This window comes from Typopeltis vanoorti, chromosome 15, assembly GCF_054136105.1.
Source record: "Typopeltis vanoorti isolate ZY-2024b chromosome 15, IOZ_Tvanoo_1.0, whole genome shotgun sequence".
NCBI lineage: Eukaryota > Metazoa > Arthropoda > Arachnida > Uropygi > Thelyphonidae > Typopeltis > Typopeltis vanoorti.
In genome coordinates this window covers 20168246-20185832 of record NC_143563.1, presented here as the reverse complement: position 1 = coordinate 20185832, position 17587 = coordinate 20168246, and the positions used below count along the sequence as shown (strand labels likewise).

The following is a 17587-nucleotide window of genomic DNA, read 5'->3' as shown; positions in this document are numbered from 1 at the left end:
AAATCTGTAATTGAGAGGCTACTTTTTGTATTAAATTATATTCAATCATTTTGGTAATTTTGCACTTAGGATTACTGTTTGAAAGAGAATATTTGTTAGCAATTCTAACGGTAGAGCATAAAGGAAAGAGTCATATCAAGAATAAATTATTTAGTGAGCAGGTGACGCTTACACAAGAAGTAAAAGGAGGCCAGTGTTGTCAGCACCTTACTATTCAATAACTCAGGTTTCTATTCCACATTCCAATGTACACGCTATAACTGAGAAATTGCCATTAGTGATGGCTGCAGTAACGTAGTCACCAGTCTTACTGGTATAGACGATGATAGCAGATAGTGCATCTGTTACCTTCTGACAGTTTGCACTGTTACATTAATCCGGTTGTAAATAAGCCTCCTATTCTACTACCGTTGGAATATTCGACGTGAGTCTGATTTATGAGAATCAGCGTTTTGTGGGGATAGTCAAGTATTAGTTCTATACTATCTGACTTACACATTCACGCTCATTACCCAAAGTATAATGCAACAAACCAGGATTCCCAGGATTGTTTGAAGGAACGCCTGTTTCACATTTTGCAGATTCTTCATATCAAGGTAGTGGTTCCATAATTATATGTTCAGATCCTGGGTGCCTGTTATCAGTTCATCATTCTTGCAAGTACGTATCACAGCATCATTGTGAGATCTGCTATGTCACAAAAAACCAACCTGGATCATCATTTCAAGCTCTATAAGAATATCCGATATGAGTAAGTGCGATTTCTTATCGGAATATTTGTTCTGACAACTTATATTGCAGATTAACACCTTCGTGTTAATCTGCAGTGTAGATCTGTTAGTTTGCAGATTAACACACTTAGTGTGTTACTGCAAACTGGTTTTAGAAAGAATCAGATATTTGTGATGCAGGAGCAACCTTGTGTCTTCACTAGATCGTATACAAGATCTAGGCTTCATACTAAAGAAAATTAGGAGTTTGAGTAGTGTTATTTGGAAATAGTGATCAGAGGGGGGGTATACGGTTAGCAGAGTGAATGAGGTTGTAAGAGAAGAAAGTGTAGATGAACTAACTGTGACATTTGGAACGGATACCTTGCAAGGTAGTATAAATAAGACAGAATAGAATTAGACAATAATATTAGAGGTTGCGGCGCGTAAAGTGCTAAGTGTAAGAAGTTAGTATATTGCCCAGATATAATCGTAGGGAGATGAGAAGAAGGGTGACTACGAATGCTACGATAGCAGGGATGCGTTGAAATTACGATGTTGTGTGCCTGTGAGTTGATCTGTAGTATATATTTGAGAGTAAGAGGGAGAGATATTCGCTTAGGATGGTTTGCATTTTAGCTACCTCGGTAGTGAGAAGCTGGGTAGATTGCTGTTGGGTGGAGGAGCGAGTTTTTTCTAGGCAGGGAAACGAGAACTAGAAGGTCGGTTTCCGACAGTAGTCTGTCACGTATGATGTGTGATGGGGTGTACGGATGGTCTCGATGGAAGGTGTTAGAATTCAATCACAGGGATAAAACAGGGACCGCTTCCCTTAGACGTCGTTCCTAGTGACTTGTTATTGGGAAGGATTCCACCAACGATGCTATCTACTTACAAGTATTAAAAGCTTGTAGAAGAAACAAGTACTTCCAAAGGATGTCATACTGCCAAAATCTTCGTTCTGATACTTGCCTAAATAGCGATTTAAAATGGAAGAATCTCCTGGTAAATTAGGGATTATTTACTTATATCCACTGAGAATCATTAGTTATTTGAATAGCATTCGTGATAATTGTATTTGGCAGAAGGCTAGCCATTATTTGTTACGTTTTAATTGTTGAATTGCTAATGCAATCAAATACTCAGTCTTTTCCTGAAATCTGTGATGATACCTCAATGCCTATCAATTTATATATTATTAGCGTAATGCATATATGTTTATATGCATTACGCTAATAATATTAATAACAAAGAGCAAGTTTCTTATTCAAATTCATTAGTGGTGCTTTTCTCTTTGGGAATTGTAATATTTACTTTAATGTCAACTATATTATATATTTGTGTTAATATAATATAATATAATATAATATAATATAATATAATATAATATAATATAATATAATATAATATAATATAATATAATCAATCACTGGTAATAAGCATTTTTTATACATTCTGATGTAAAATCAAACACACCTTTATATACAGGGTGTTCGGGATAAATTTGACATATTTATAATTAATTATATTTTTCCGTAAGTTACATGTATTAACACACACTTCTCTTCATTTAAAAGTTTGGACCCTTCTTCATCCACATACAAGATGTCAGAAAGGATGGATAGCTGGAACCCACCTGAATCATGGAAGAGAATAACTTGTATCATGATGATTCGTGCCCGCCATCAAAATAAGGATATTACGACTGCTGCCCAATGCTCCCTGAATACAGTAAAAACAATCAGGCATGAACTAGAGACTTGCAATGGTGACTACGAGGATGTAGCAAGAAGAAAGATCCCTAGCAGACGATCTGATTGCGTTCGTACAGCAGAATTCCTCGCAAATCTGCAGGAACAGGTGTTGAAGAACCCTGGCATTGGAATTCGGGCTTTGTTCGTGGAGTTGCTAACTGTAGTCAAGCCCTGGATAACAAGGGTAGCCAATGGTAGGCCGTATGTATGGCAGCAGGATTCGGCCCCTTGCCACACCTCTGGGAAAAGTCAAAAATGGTTGTCTGAAAATTTCTACGACTTCACCAGTCCAAATGTTTGGCCTCCAAACTCCCCAGACCTTAACCCCATGGATTATTTTGTATGGGGCGCAGTTGAAAAAGACACCAATCGCACTTCCAGTAATACAAAAGCCCAGTTAATGGATAAAATTAAAACAGGTTTTGCGGCCCTTCCCAGGGAGACTGTAGCATCAGCTTGTTCGAGGTTCCGAAGCAGAATTGAAGCTGTGATCGATGCTAATGGTGGTTATTTTGAGTAAATCTTGTTGATAGTATTGTAATTAACTCGGCCTGTAATGTTTTTTTGTCAATTCATTAAATTTAATAGATACAAAGAAGATTTTCTTTTTCCTTACGAAACTGTCAAATTTATCCCGAACACCCTGTATCTCCTATTACAATAACTTATATCATAAGTTTTTACTAGCATAAGCCAGTCCTTAGGATAAGGACAGTATGTTTCGCTACATTGCTTAACATTCAACGGTATTTACAATAGGGTTTCGATTGGAAGTTTGAAACCTCTATTATGTATTATAAGCTAATTGTGTGTATATCTAGTTTTAAACTTCATGTGTTGTTGTGTTTAGTCATAGCGCATGTGTACTTGTTAGAAAAAATAAAATGGTAATAATGTGGAAATACGAAGTGGGATTCAGAAATTCTCAGGAAAGCCTTGCCCAACCTGTCTACTTTAAACTTGGTATTATAATAACAGGTTCAAATACTTTTGAGCATTACGGTTATGAGTCAGACAACAGTCCTAATAGGAATAAAGATTTGCCAGAGTAAATAAATAAAATGAAACAAGAACAAGACATCCACTCGAAGCCTAGGTCGTGTTTTATTCATTTTCAGTTTATTTGACTCATAACAGAACATTTTATGAGTTCAGGAGAATTTCCCTTTTAATAATGCTCAAATAATATTCTGTTGTGTAATATTTCCTATTGCCTCACTATTATCATCATTATTACATTATTGTTATTTTTTTAACATTACTCATGTGCTGCCATCTAAGATTAGCTTTGTACACCAGCAACCATTCCCAGAGTGCATTGTGACATTTTATTTGTGCTACAAAACATCGTGTTCTGCTGATGCTGCAGTCAGAAAGACACTTGTCAACTACTAGTACACAAATTGCTAAGAGAGAGAGGACACCACAAGTGACATCATGTGTTAAATAAAGAACAACAAAAAAAAAAAAAAAACTAAAACTGAGAAACAATTATAAATGTCCATCATTAATTAAAAAAAAAAAAAAAAAAAAAAAAAATATATATATATATATATATATATATATATACAGGGTGTTCGGGATAAATTTGACATATTTATAATTAATTATATTTTTCCGTAAGTTACATGTATTAACACACACTTCTCTTCATTTAAAAGTTTGGACCCTTCTTCATTCATATACAAGATGTCAGAAAGGATGGATAGCTGGAACCCACCTGAATCATGGAAGAGAATAACTTGTATCATGCTGATTCGTGCCCGCCATCAAAATAAGGATATTACGACTGCTGCCCAATGCTCCCTGAATACAGTAAAAACAATCAGGCATGAACTAGAGACTTGCAATGGTGACTACGAGGATGTAGCAAGAAGAAAGATCCCTAGCAGACGATCTGATTGCGTTCGTACAGCAGAATTCCTCGCAAATCTGCAGGAACAGGTGTTGAAGAACCCTGGCATTGGAATTCGGGCTTTGTTCGTGGAGTTGCTAACTGTAGTCAAGCCCTGGATAACAAGGGTAGCCAATGGTAGGCCGTATGTATGGCAGCAGGATTCGGCCCCTTGCCACACCTCTGGGAAAAGTCAAAAATGGTTGTCTGAAAATTTCTATGACTTCACCAGTCCAAATGTTTGGCCTCCAAACTCCCCAGACCTTAACCCCATGGATTATTTTGTATGGGGCGCAGTTGAAAAAGACACCAATCGCACTTCCAGTAATACAAAAGCCCAGTTAATGGATAAAATTAAAACAGTTTTTGCGGCCCTTCCCAGGGAGACTGTAGCATCAGCTTGTTCGAGGTTCCGAAGCAGAATTGAAGCTGTGATCGATGCTAATGGTGGTTATTTTGAGTAAATCTTGTTGATAGTATTGTAATTAACTCTGCCTGTAATGTTTTTTTGTCAATTCATTAAATTTAATAGATACAAAGAAGATTTTCTTTTTCCTTACGAAACTGTCAAATTTATCCCGAACACCCTGTATATATATATATATATATATATATATATATATATATATATATATATATATATATATATATATATATATATATATATATATATATATATATATATATATATATATATATATATTTAATATATATATTAAAACAGATTTAATGACTTAAAAAACCGAGATAACTTATAAAGATTTTATAAAAATTATAAAGATAACTTATAATGAGAATAATACAACTAGTTTATGCTTATAACAACCTTCCTCACGTATTCATAAAGGAAACGAATAGTAATAAATATTGAAGTATCTAAACAAACTGGAAATTACAGGTAAACATTGCCACACATAATTGATACATAAAAAACATCGTATTTTTTCGAGTTGTTCTAACAGGCGTGCCATTGTTTATTGCAAGTGTGCGTGCACGCTCACATGAACGCCAATATTGAATAACTGCAGCATGGCTATCTGGGATGTTATAACTCAAATTGTTGTTTAAGTGAACGGGGTTCAGCAGGATTTCCCTTGATTCTACAATTTTTCTCTCAAACTCGTCATCACAGCGAAAAATATTTTCTGATCTACCTCAGCAAACGGAGTGGCTTTGTTGATCATCATTAGGATTATTTGAAAAAAGAACATGACTGGATAACGCAGATGCATGAGATCTTTTGTAAGAGATGTCTCTTTCATGCTCTTCAATACGTTGTTCAATAGATTTGTTGTTTGTCCAAAATAAGGGATATTGCAATCGCACCATTATTATTTATATACACCTGGGTATTTTAGGTTGTGATGAGTAGGCTTTGGATGGCTGATCAGAGAACGGTTTTAGGAAGTGTGGTGAAGAACGTCCTGATATTGTATTTGTATTTCTTTCAGGACTTTAGCTAATTTTTAGAGACTGTGCTAATGTATGGAATGGAGATGCTACCTTTAAAATTATTAGTTTCTGTTGTGCACTGCCTAGGAGGATCCAGAAGAAATTTCTTAATCGTTTTTTCAGAGTATTCATTTTGTTTAAAGATAAGAGTGAGGTGATTTTTTTCTTTTTGTAGTTCATCTGGTTCATTCAAGAGAGACCGTGCTCTGTATCCTAAAGTAGATATAGTTCCAAGTTTTTGTGGTGGAAAATGATGAGAACGATTATAGATATCTATTGGTATGAGTAGGTTTTCTGTATATAGAGATTTTTAATCTTTCAAAGCATCGTGTAAGCATGACATCCAGGAAAGGTAAGGGGTTATTCTTTTCTAGATCAGCAGTAAATTTTATATTAGGATGTTGGATGTTTAGATGACGAAGAAAATCTGTGAGAGAGGCGTGCCAATGATTCCAAATAATGAATATATCATCAACATATCGTTTCCAAACGTTTGGTTTAAATGAGAAGGAAGATATGGTTTTCGTTTCAAAATCTAGAAGGAAGTTGTTAGCTAGAACTGGGGACAAATGATTGCCCATTGCCAGGCCTTGTTTTTGTTGGTAAACGGAGTCCTGATATCTGAAGTAACCAGAATGAATGCAATGTTTTAATAAAGCAAATGTTTTTTTGGATAATTTGTCCTTTAGTAATGTAAGTACCTCGTCTGTAGGAACGTTAGTAAATAAAGATATAATGTCAAAACTTGCTAGAATGTCATTTTCATTGATGGGAACATTTTTTGTATGAGAAACAAAATCTGTGGTGTTTTTAATGAAAGATGAAGATTTATTGGGGAAACACTTGAGGTACTTTGCTAGATATTTGGAAAGTTTATACGTAGGTGAGTCATTCCTTCCACAATTGCGCGAAGAGGAATGATTTCTTTATGTATTTTGGGAACTCCATAGATGCCTGGGATAAGAGGATGTAGAGAGCGTCAAGAGAGGCGAACATTATGAGGAAGTTCACTCGTAGTCTTTAACAAGTTGTTTGTACGGTTTTGTAATTCTCTTGTAGGATCCTCCTGAAGAATTAAATATGTCGAATTATCCTGATATTATTATTTTGTTGTGGTAAACTTCATCCACCTCATCATCCTCTTAAAAAACCAGGAGTCTACAAAATCCATTGATTGCGGGATTTACTACGTAGGATAGACAGGAAGATCCGGAGAAATACGCATGGCTGAACACCAAAAAGACGTACAATACAAATGAAAACAAAAAACGGGTCTTTCTTTCCATACCACTTCCACTGGACACGATATACTCTGGCAAAAAACGACGATATCATACATAGAAAACAACAGCTACATAAGAAAATTTAAAGACGCTGGTAATGTGCTGAAAAACCCAACCCAATGCAATAAAAATCAAAGTTTAATATTTTCTCCATCAAGTGTGGTCAGCTCTAATAAAAAATCTACTTCAATCTGAGCTCGGACTGTATGAACAAGAACAAGAACACGTGATATCGTCCAGTATTGTTCAACGTCAATAACGTTTTATAACTGCATTCTGTTATTTGAGTTTCTGAATAGCCAGACGGTCATGATTTGTATTTATTAATTGGGTGGGGGGGGGGGGGGGTGGGGGGGGGGGGGGGTGGGGGGGGGGGGGGGTGGGGGGGGGGGGGGGTGGGGGGGGGGGGGGGTGGGGGGGGGGGGGGGTGGGGGGGGGGGGGGGTGGGGGGGGGGGGGGGTGGGGGGGGGGGGGGGTGGGGGGGGGGGGGGGTGGGGGGGGGGGGGGGTGGGGGGGGGGGGGGGTGGGGGGGGGGGGGGGTGGGGGGGGGGGGGGGTGGGGGGGGGGGGGGGTGGGGGGGGGGGGGGGTGGGGGGGGGGGGGGGTGGGGGGGGGGGGGGGTGGGGGGGGGGGGGGGTGGGGGGGGGGGGGGGTGGGGGGGGGGGGGGGTGGGGGGGGGGGGGGGTGGGGGGGGGGGGGGGTGGGGGGGGGGGGGGGTGGGGGGGGGGGGGGGTGGGGGGGGGGGGGGGTGGGGGGGGGGGGGGGTGGGGGGGGGGGGGGGTGGGGGGGGGGGGGGGTGGGGGGGGGGGGGGGTGGGGGGGGGGGGGGGTAAGCAGTCAAATCAAAAAAGCAATAAAAGCATTTACCCAAACCAGTCTTTCACCCGATCAGTCGAATCTCTGAGGAAATCATGGATATAATAAGAGCAAAAAACAAAGCTAGAAAGTGATACCGCAACACAAGAGCCCTCACAAGATAAAACAATACTGAACAGATTAAATCGGCAAGTACGTGAAGTCTTCAAAAGCACCGAAACGATAAATGGGAAACCAAATTGACTAATTTAAACCAAGAGAATAACTCCATCTGAAAATTCTTGAGATCTCTTCGTACTAAAAATCAACTTTTACCACCAATTCAGACCAAGAAGGGAATAGCTCACACAGAGAACGAAAAAGCTGAAGCTCTAATAGACAACTTGGAAACACAAGGTAACCCCTCTTATGAAAATTTAAACATCAACCTTATCTACAAAATTCACCGCAGTGTCAAGAACGTCTTAAGACACCAAAAGGATAATTCAGAACCTATCACACTTACTTCCCCAGAAGAAATAACAAACATTATGGCCCATGTGAACAACAAAACGGCTCCAGGTCCAGATGGCATCATCGACAGAGTCATCAGATTACTACTAGAAAAACTATAATTCATTTAGTCAATATAATCAACGTTATCTTAGATATCAGCACTTTCTCACAAGCTGGAATACTGCAGACATGATCCCTATCAAAAAGATCCCCCATCTCCCAGAAAGCTAGAGACCTATCAGTCTTCTACCCTGTCTTGGTAAGGTCGCTGAAAAAGTTATTCTCACAAGACTTCTTGTGAAACAGACAAGTTAGGAATCATTCCAATGAGCAATTTGCATTCTGTAAAGACCATAACACTGTACAACAGATACATAGACTGGTTGAGCATATCACAAAAGGTTTCAATTGGAACTTTCAACTAGATGCAAAATCCTGGCTGGTGTGCCATAGAGCTTTCTCTTAGCCCGCTTTTATTTACTGGAGGATTCAAGTTAACCCCCAAAAAGTTCAGCTATAATGTTTTCCAAAAAGAAGGTCCAGACCAAGAAGGACATATCCATATTAGGAGCAAAGATTCCATGGAAGACTGAAGTTAAATACCTCGGCGCGCTGCTTGACACAAAACTTCAATTCAGCAATCATATAAAACACATGGGCTAGGAGATATCTAAATAAATCGCGCAACTCTACCCCATGATTAACAGCAGAAGCAAGCTGGATGTACGTAACAAACTACTTATATATAAGATGGTAATACGTTCAGTCATCACTCTTACGCATCTCCTGCATGGAGCCATATCTTGAATACAAATATTCAAAAACTGCAAAAGATACATAATGAATGCCTGAGGATGATTCTGGACGCCCCATGGTTCATAAAAAACTCCCAGATTCACGGAGAAGTCAACATTCCTTATATCTCCTCCCTTCTTCATCTTCTAGCAGAAAAGTTCTTCACCAAGGCAAGTAATCATTCAAACCCGCTGATCAAACAAGCTTCGGACTACAATGAAGCCGAATACTACAAACAAAAAAGACCCAAATCAATCTTATGCTCAGCTGAAAGTAGTTAATCTCAATACCCTCAGAGAGCGAGCCGAGAGCTCAATAAAACTCCACTGAAAGAACCTCCCTCACAGACAAAGGGAATATGAAACGTATTTGTGCTGCACCCATCAAACCAAGTAATGTTCTGAGCGTGCTGTACACATAATAATGGGAAACAAAATATTGTGTCCATTATAAAACATAATATATGTGAATCCCATGCACCAACGGTTGTAATTCTTTAGTTATAAAGGTTGTGCAGGTAAATGTTTAGTGAGAGATAATCCTTAAACCTAGCTATAGATGCCAATTATGAATTTTTTTTCTAGCTAGGTCTTGCTCCCATTAAACACTGCATTATCCACCGGACGATAAACATCATCCTGCTCATAATGTCAACGTACTGCCAAACAGCCATTAGTATTTTAACTACGGATAGCTGGCATTAGCAAACTGACTTTCTTTGATAACACACAATAAGTGATATTTTCATGATAAAACCGAGTGGGACTGTGAGGAGACATGGAAACGGGGGAGGGAAGAGGGGGTTGAGGGTAAGCTTAATTTTTAATTGTTAACTTAGAATAGTTTCCCTTATAGAGAGAGAGACTTCGCACCATAAGTTAAGTTATTGACAGCCAATGCAGCTAACCAACTGATACACATAACATTCTCCCATAGAGGGCGTGTGGTTTGTCTGTCGGTTCTACGTCTAAATTTAGTATTATGCCGCTTTGAAAAGTGCTTTATTTTGATAATAATCAAGAAGCTTCGTTTAGTGATAAATCACATACTGGCCACTGAATTAGAAACCTGTATGCAGGTGCACGTAAACGTCACTTACGGAGAAGGGAATTGAAGAAGTTCGGATTTTTCAGTCTATACTGAAAATACGGTATTAAATAAAAGTTTCTAATTCAGTGAACGGTGTCTGTATTTCATACCACACAATGGACTCTACTGTTGCCATGGGAACATAGAAGCGTAATATCATATCTTGCCTTACGTAGATAAATGGAACAATGACTGAATAAATATTGGAAGTGAAACATTAAATTCTAAAAATACCGAAACGTTGAAATGAAATGTTAAACAACAATAACAATAAATAGATTAAATATAAAAACAAAATAAGAATTATCCAAAACAGACGCTAAATATTTTTTAAATAAATGGTGTCCGAAAGATTAAATTATGTTCGCAGACATTTTTTTGCACATATGAAGGAATATCAATCCAATCAGAACTGATACAATACATCATTGCTGTTGCTTATTTTGCTTTGTTTTTCTTTCGTTTTTTGTGATTCCTTAGTACATTGTTCATGGAGTATAAGCGTAAAACAGGAAAGGAAAATGCCTTTTAATTCCTAAAGAGGCTGGTTAGTCCTTCTGGAGACAAACTAGGGGTAGCTAACTCAAGCTTCTGCCACAGATAGCTGGCCCGAGAAAACAAGCGACTTCAATTTGCATCTGGGAAAGAGATTAGGGCGGATAACTGTAAACTTGCCTTAAATTTAAATCTACTTATATTTGTCTGAAAACTTGGATTATAAGCCTGGAAAGGAAGAAGACAATAATCTTATTATCATCGTCATATATGCAGTGTATATACAAATATACAATTTGCATAAAGAACGAAATGTTAGGTAACTATTTTTATATAAATATATATAAATAATAATAACAATCACGTTTTATTATTATTATTATTATTATTATTATTATTATTATTATTATTATGCTAATAATTATGCTAATAATTATTATGCTAATAACTGAAGCTTCTACCAGGCTTCTCTGAGGAAACATTTATACATTATTGAATGTTAATTTGCTGTTTGTTGGCTGTAATTCATATATATCACACCCACCGCCCACCCATCCCCCCCCCACACACACACGAAACCAAGGAATTCGATGATGTATCACTGATATGGAAGCCATTTAGTAGAATGTTTGCTTTAGGACTGTACGTGCCAGTTGATGATTGTATTTCTTTGTTATTCTTGAAGTGCTATCTATCAAGTTTTGCAGTGAACTTACCGATGAACTCTGAAAGGCAGAAACATGTGACGTTTTTAACATTCATGACTCAACTCAACCTTCCTCCTTTGAACTGTTGCTGCTACCCTTTAATAATTACAACAACCTTTCTTTTTTTATCGTCAATGATCAGTGTCCACCCATGAATTTTGAAAAACACATAATTTGAAAACTATTTGACGGATTTCAATAATTTATACATAAAAGTCTTCATCTTGTTAGTGGAACCACTTCCCAGTTTCAGATTAATTAGTTGGTTTGGAAAAAAGTTCCTTAAAACACTACAAATAAAGATATGGCATTAATAGTAACAAAAGTTTTTAAAAAATCAAATCCAAAAGCATTCGTTTAAGCTGTTACCTAACTTGTGCGATTCGAATTTTTTTATTATTTCACTGGACATATGCTCAACAATTTTAGCCGCAGAGCGTCGCTCGTGTATTTCCTTCATTCTTAGACACGCTTTATTAAGTAACGCGTTTTTAAGCACGGGTGTTGTTTGCTGACAGGTTTTAGTTTCTAGCTTGTCGGTTTTAATTATTTAATAGATTTGTTTGATCAATGTACTGAATAAATTGTATTGATTACCAAGATTTTTTCGGAAATGTAAGTAGCTCCTTTACTTTTAATACTTTTGGACGTATTTGTTCCTTACTAGCTTACAGGATAAAATTCGATCACGGTCAATTTCACTTGAAACTTTTTCATTCTCGTGATAGTGACAATTTCACTGTCATCGGAAGTGACGTCAATCGTACCTCTCTGGTGGCGTAACTGCGAGATAGGTCTCCAATTAGATTACTACTAATAAAACAAAAGGAATTATAAACTATAATAAATAAGGATTAAAAATAGAATAAATAAGAAAATCAGACGACTAAAGTAAAATAAATAACTGAACAAATAAAAAGAGGAAACAAACGTATGAAACAGTTCAGCAAACATACTTTCAGTCCCCACTACTGTACTACCAAATACCACTAAAATAAAAAGAAAGACACACAACCTTCGTTAAAATTAATAAAGAATTCCACCGTTCAGAACACATACATCAATAAACATACTACTGTATTACATACTGTATTATTATACCGCACTCAGGAGAAGGGGCAGGGCCCCCCCCAAAAAAAAGGAAAAGGAAAAGAACACTAGAAAATTTTCCAAACATTTTTCCTAATTAAAATTCATTATTACTATTTTTTTATTTATGTTGTGTCCTGTCTTCTGTTTCTATCCTACTTATGAATTAGCAGTCACATAAGGTGGGAATACCCTATATCTCTCGGGAATCATGCCCGATGTGAACGCCAGGCGAACGAGGTAGTACTCGGGCTGACCGAGCTCTACTTCGTTTGCCCGTGTCGGGCTAGAGGAGATCACGGGTATCATGTATTGGAGATCACAGCAGATGCTCAGTCATAGGTCGTATGCAATGCGTAGTGTCTATTCCTAAATCGTCTACTCAACTCGCCCCCCCCCACCAACATTAAATCTTGAGTGCTCGGGCCTCCCCTCAAGATCTTGAGTGCGCCACTGCTGTATTAAGCAACGAACCATATCGCCACTGATGAAGTCAACTAAGTGACACGTAGCAGGTGACGTCCTTTTGTTTATATTCCCATAATCCGGGAATATAAATTCCTAGATTATGGGAATTAAGATAATGCATAAGGGCACGAAATGCCTACTTAAACATTTGTTTTTCAGTTCAATTAAGTTTCCTCTTCTATTCAATTGAGATATTCAAGTATAATATTTTGTGGTAATGAACGTCATCTTTTTGTAACCATTCTTAATGTGTTTTTATAATACAACAAATTTTATTTTATTTTTTTATTATTACGTGACACATCCAGGGAGTCCGAAGACTCATCCAGGGAGGACACGTACTCTACATCTCTCTGTCTCCCCCACTCAATCCACTAACTACACCAACGTCATCTACCGCCCGCCACCATCACTGGTATTTCCACAGACAATGACAAACATCCATGCCCACGGTGGGATTCGAACCTGCATCCTTTTGGCTGGAGAGCGGATACACTAACTGCTCGGCCAACCAGCCGGCTGTGTTTATGGTAGCTCATTCACTCAGCTTAGCCAGCATATTATTATATAGAATTTACTTTCTAGTTATTCTCATTTTATCCGGCTGTGCCAAAATTCTCAGAGAACTCAAAATTCTCAGAGAACCCTAACCACCTTAAAAGACCCTTAGACTCCAAAATTGGTTAAAATGGGTTGAATGGTGCGACTTCACAGATGTCTGTGAAGGAAAGATGCTATTCCATGATATAGTAGCACTAAGATAACTGTGTTTACAACTTAAGCAATGCAAGAAGCAACTAAGGTGGGTAGAGGTAGATTTTTCCCCGTGTCATGTTAAATACCTTTAATACATGAACTTAGAGGATTAATAATATTCAACCCGGAACCAAGGTTATTGCAGCTAATGTAATAAACGTAGTCATGGTGCGCTACTGTACTTTTGCTTAAGAGTGCTTCGTGATTCATGAGCATGAATCATGCAGCAGCTGTTGCAAATCATGCAAAAAGTTACACATGAATCAAATACACATGCAGAAACCTATTCTGCAAGGTGTATTGGTCTCTCGGATCACTCCATTTATGCCCATACCATAAGTTGATTTCGTGATGCGCACTGCATTTTCGGTTTACCAATCACCTTTCCAAAGCAGCCTTTGTATGGAGTTGTACATTAAAATGCACTCGAACAGAAGACAAACGTCGTTATCTAATAAAAAAAATGATATATTTGATAAGAAATGTTGATAACTACCACAAGGGCATCATTTCAGAACTTAGACAAGCTTACTTCGATAACAGACATGTCAGCATCTCTGATTTAGAAAATACTCTATTTAACACATGCAACCTCTGCAAATGTCAGACTCCCTATCTAATTATGGAATATCTGATAAATGCTGTTATTTACAGAGAAGGAAAATCCAGGTCATGTTTGATCCCCTCTTATCAAGTTATTTCATGGTTAATGAAAGAACTTGATAATAAATGTGAAACTATGATCGCGCCTTCTCTGAACAGTAAAAACGCACAACTGTGATAGATCTGTAACTTGATAACATCATAATCTCTTAAAACATAGCTGAAAAATATATCATAATTTATTAATGCACTAAACATACCATCTGAGATTAGCTCTGTTAGCAGAGCTAATCTCAGTTGGAATAGTCACTTAAACAGAATGGCAGAGGAAAGAGTAGCAAAGGAAGTGTTGTCTTCCAGGTTGGCAGGAAAAAGACCCAGTGGAAGACCAAGATATACGTGGATTGATAGGTAAAAAGCGTCTTACTCGATAGAAGCATAAGATCTGATAATGTTGGAGTCTTGACAAGTAACAGACTGATTTGGAGGAAAATTGTAGATAGGAAGTTAGTGATGATGCCAATTTTTCATGTAGTACCATTGTATCCTGTACATCCCCTTGAGGGCACATGTCAGGAATTTGATGATGAAGATGATGAAAAATATTGACCTTACATTCTAGATAGATGTGTTCAGTTGATTTGTGAAAAAGATCTTAAAGGCACTGTAGAACAATATCATTTTTTTTTTTAGAGTTCTCTGATGAAACCTCTTAGGTTCAAGGTTTACCTACACTTAGAACTTGATTTCACTATGTAGCATATGCTCCACCAATTGCCTGAGAGTTATCGCAGAGAACGTTGTAGGATCTCAATTTCCTATGATCAGGTCCTCGTTTCACGTAATCTCTGGCCTCTAGTTTGCCAATACGTGGGAGAGTAACTGCACACACACACACACACACACACACACACACACACACACACACACACACACACACACACACACACACACACACACACACACACACACACACACACACACACACACACACACACATTGATTGATTGAATACTTCCATGAAGGTTTCATTTAAGTAGTTTATTAATCTGTGTAATTGATATCAAATAAGTAGGATGTGTTATAAAATATTGTGTATAAGTATCATATTAATTTGTTTTAATTCTTCATAGGAAGAGGTTTCATCGGCTGTTGGATTACTGTAAAGCTAAGTCTCATCGTGAAAATACAGAAAAACCTAAATCCGAAATCTTATGCGAGATAGCGAAGGCCAATCACAGATTTACTCTCAAACTACACAAGCAGCTCTCATTACAAAAAGGAAACCTGTTTTATTCACCGTTTAGTTTGTCCACTGCTACTGCCATTCTTCTGTACGGAGCCCAGGGATCAACTGCAGATGAAATAAGGCAGACGATGGGTTACAATATTGGGAGTCTTACATCTGATGATCTTCCAAAAGCATTCCAACTATTATTGGATCAAATCGACTTACCAACATCCAGTGAATACGATCTTCAAGTGGCCAACGCTGCATTTGTTCAAAAAGACTTTGACATTAATGCAAAATACATCGAAGTGTTAAAAAATTATTTTAAAGCACTTGCAAGAAACGTCGACTTCCAGAAAGAAGGAGAGCAAGCAACAGAAGAGATTAATTCATGGGTTGCCGAAAATACGAAGGAGAAAATTAAGAAACTTGTAGATTCACTGGATCCCGATACTGTTGCCATGCTTTTGAATGCTGTATATTTTAATGGCACGTGGAAGGTACAATTCGATTCAAAACATACCGTGAAAAATCCATTTTATAATAATGGATTGGAATCCTCTTATAAAAATGTGTCCATGATGAATATGGAATACATGACATTCCCATATACCCTCATCGAAGAGACAAACTTGAGAGTGTTGGCGGTTCCTTACAAAGGTGACGATATCGTCATGAGAATCTTGCTACCCGCAGAAATTGACGGTCTTCCTGCACTGGAAAATCAACTTTCAGAAGAGCTGATCAATGAAATCAACAACAATCTGAAGGAAGTTGAAGTGGAAAGCATATCTTCCTAAATTCAAATTGGAATACTCTAAAGAACTGAAAGATATCTTCCAAGATATGCAAATGAAGCGAGTTTTTACTAAGAATGCAGAGATCACTGGGATTAGTGAAAGTAGCAAAATCTGTGTTTCGTCGGTTTTACATAAGGCATTCATTGAAGTGAACGAAGAAGGAAGTGAAGCAGCTGCAGTCACTTAGTACAGAGGTATTTGTTTTAGCTATGATCCAGACACTCCGTGGTTCATTGCGAATCATCCATTTTTGTTCCTTATCATCGACAATAGAAATGGGATGATTCTATTTTGTGGAAGGCTGAACGAAATGTAAGAATCCAAAGACTTATTGAATAACAAATCGTTATTCACTAAGACTCTAAGAGTTGTCATGTATATCCACTCTGCTAAAGAGATCGCTTCTACTTTCTCATCAAGAATATTCTTCAACAGATTTGTTTCGTCATCTCTTATTTCATTAAGAATTTCTTCACCGTATTTAAGAAGTTGTTTCCAAATCTTCAGGTACGTATGAGTTCACGATTTGAAGATTTCATTTTTCTTTTTTAAGTTTTCTTCAGACTTTAGCTTTCAGAACAATGTTTACGAGTATGACATGATATTCTGATCATGATGATAAGGTAACGACTTTCTATCCTATTTTCTTGGCATCTTATGCGAGAATAGTACTAAGATATCAGTACGACAAACAGGCAATTAAATTTCTTTGTTATGTCAAGGCATTTGCGATCATCCATACCATCTGATTGCCGTAGCTGGTAAGTTAACCACGTAGCCATTTTGATAGTCTGAACTCATTCTCTCATACAATCTTGTTTCGTACTTAATATATTGGAGTTCTTTAGATTGATAAATTGAAATCAATCGCGGCCTTCCACGCTACTTCCACCTATTACACCGTGTTGAAATGTAGTCTAATACTTTCCGACAATTTCTAAATTCTGCTTTTTTAAAATAAAAGTATCGATACTTTTAATACTTTTGATTTTAAAATCCAACGCATATACAATCAGCTATACTATTTTTCCATACTTTCCTTACCATTGATTGTATTTTCCTGACGTCTCGTTTTGTTAGTCTTATTGTCTCTGTTGCATACGTCCAAATGGACAAAAGGTAACTTTTGTTAATATAACAAAGAGTCGCTTT

General features: G+C 37.6%; 1 pseudogene; it reads left to right on the top strand.

The window, feature by feature from the left end:
* Nucleotides 1-3357: 3357 nt before the first annotated feature.
* On the top strand, nucleotides 3358-16622 carry LOC150098457 (serpin B3-like; annotated as a pseudogene).
* The last annotated feature ends 965 nt before the right edge of the window (nucleotides 16623-17587 follow it).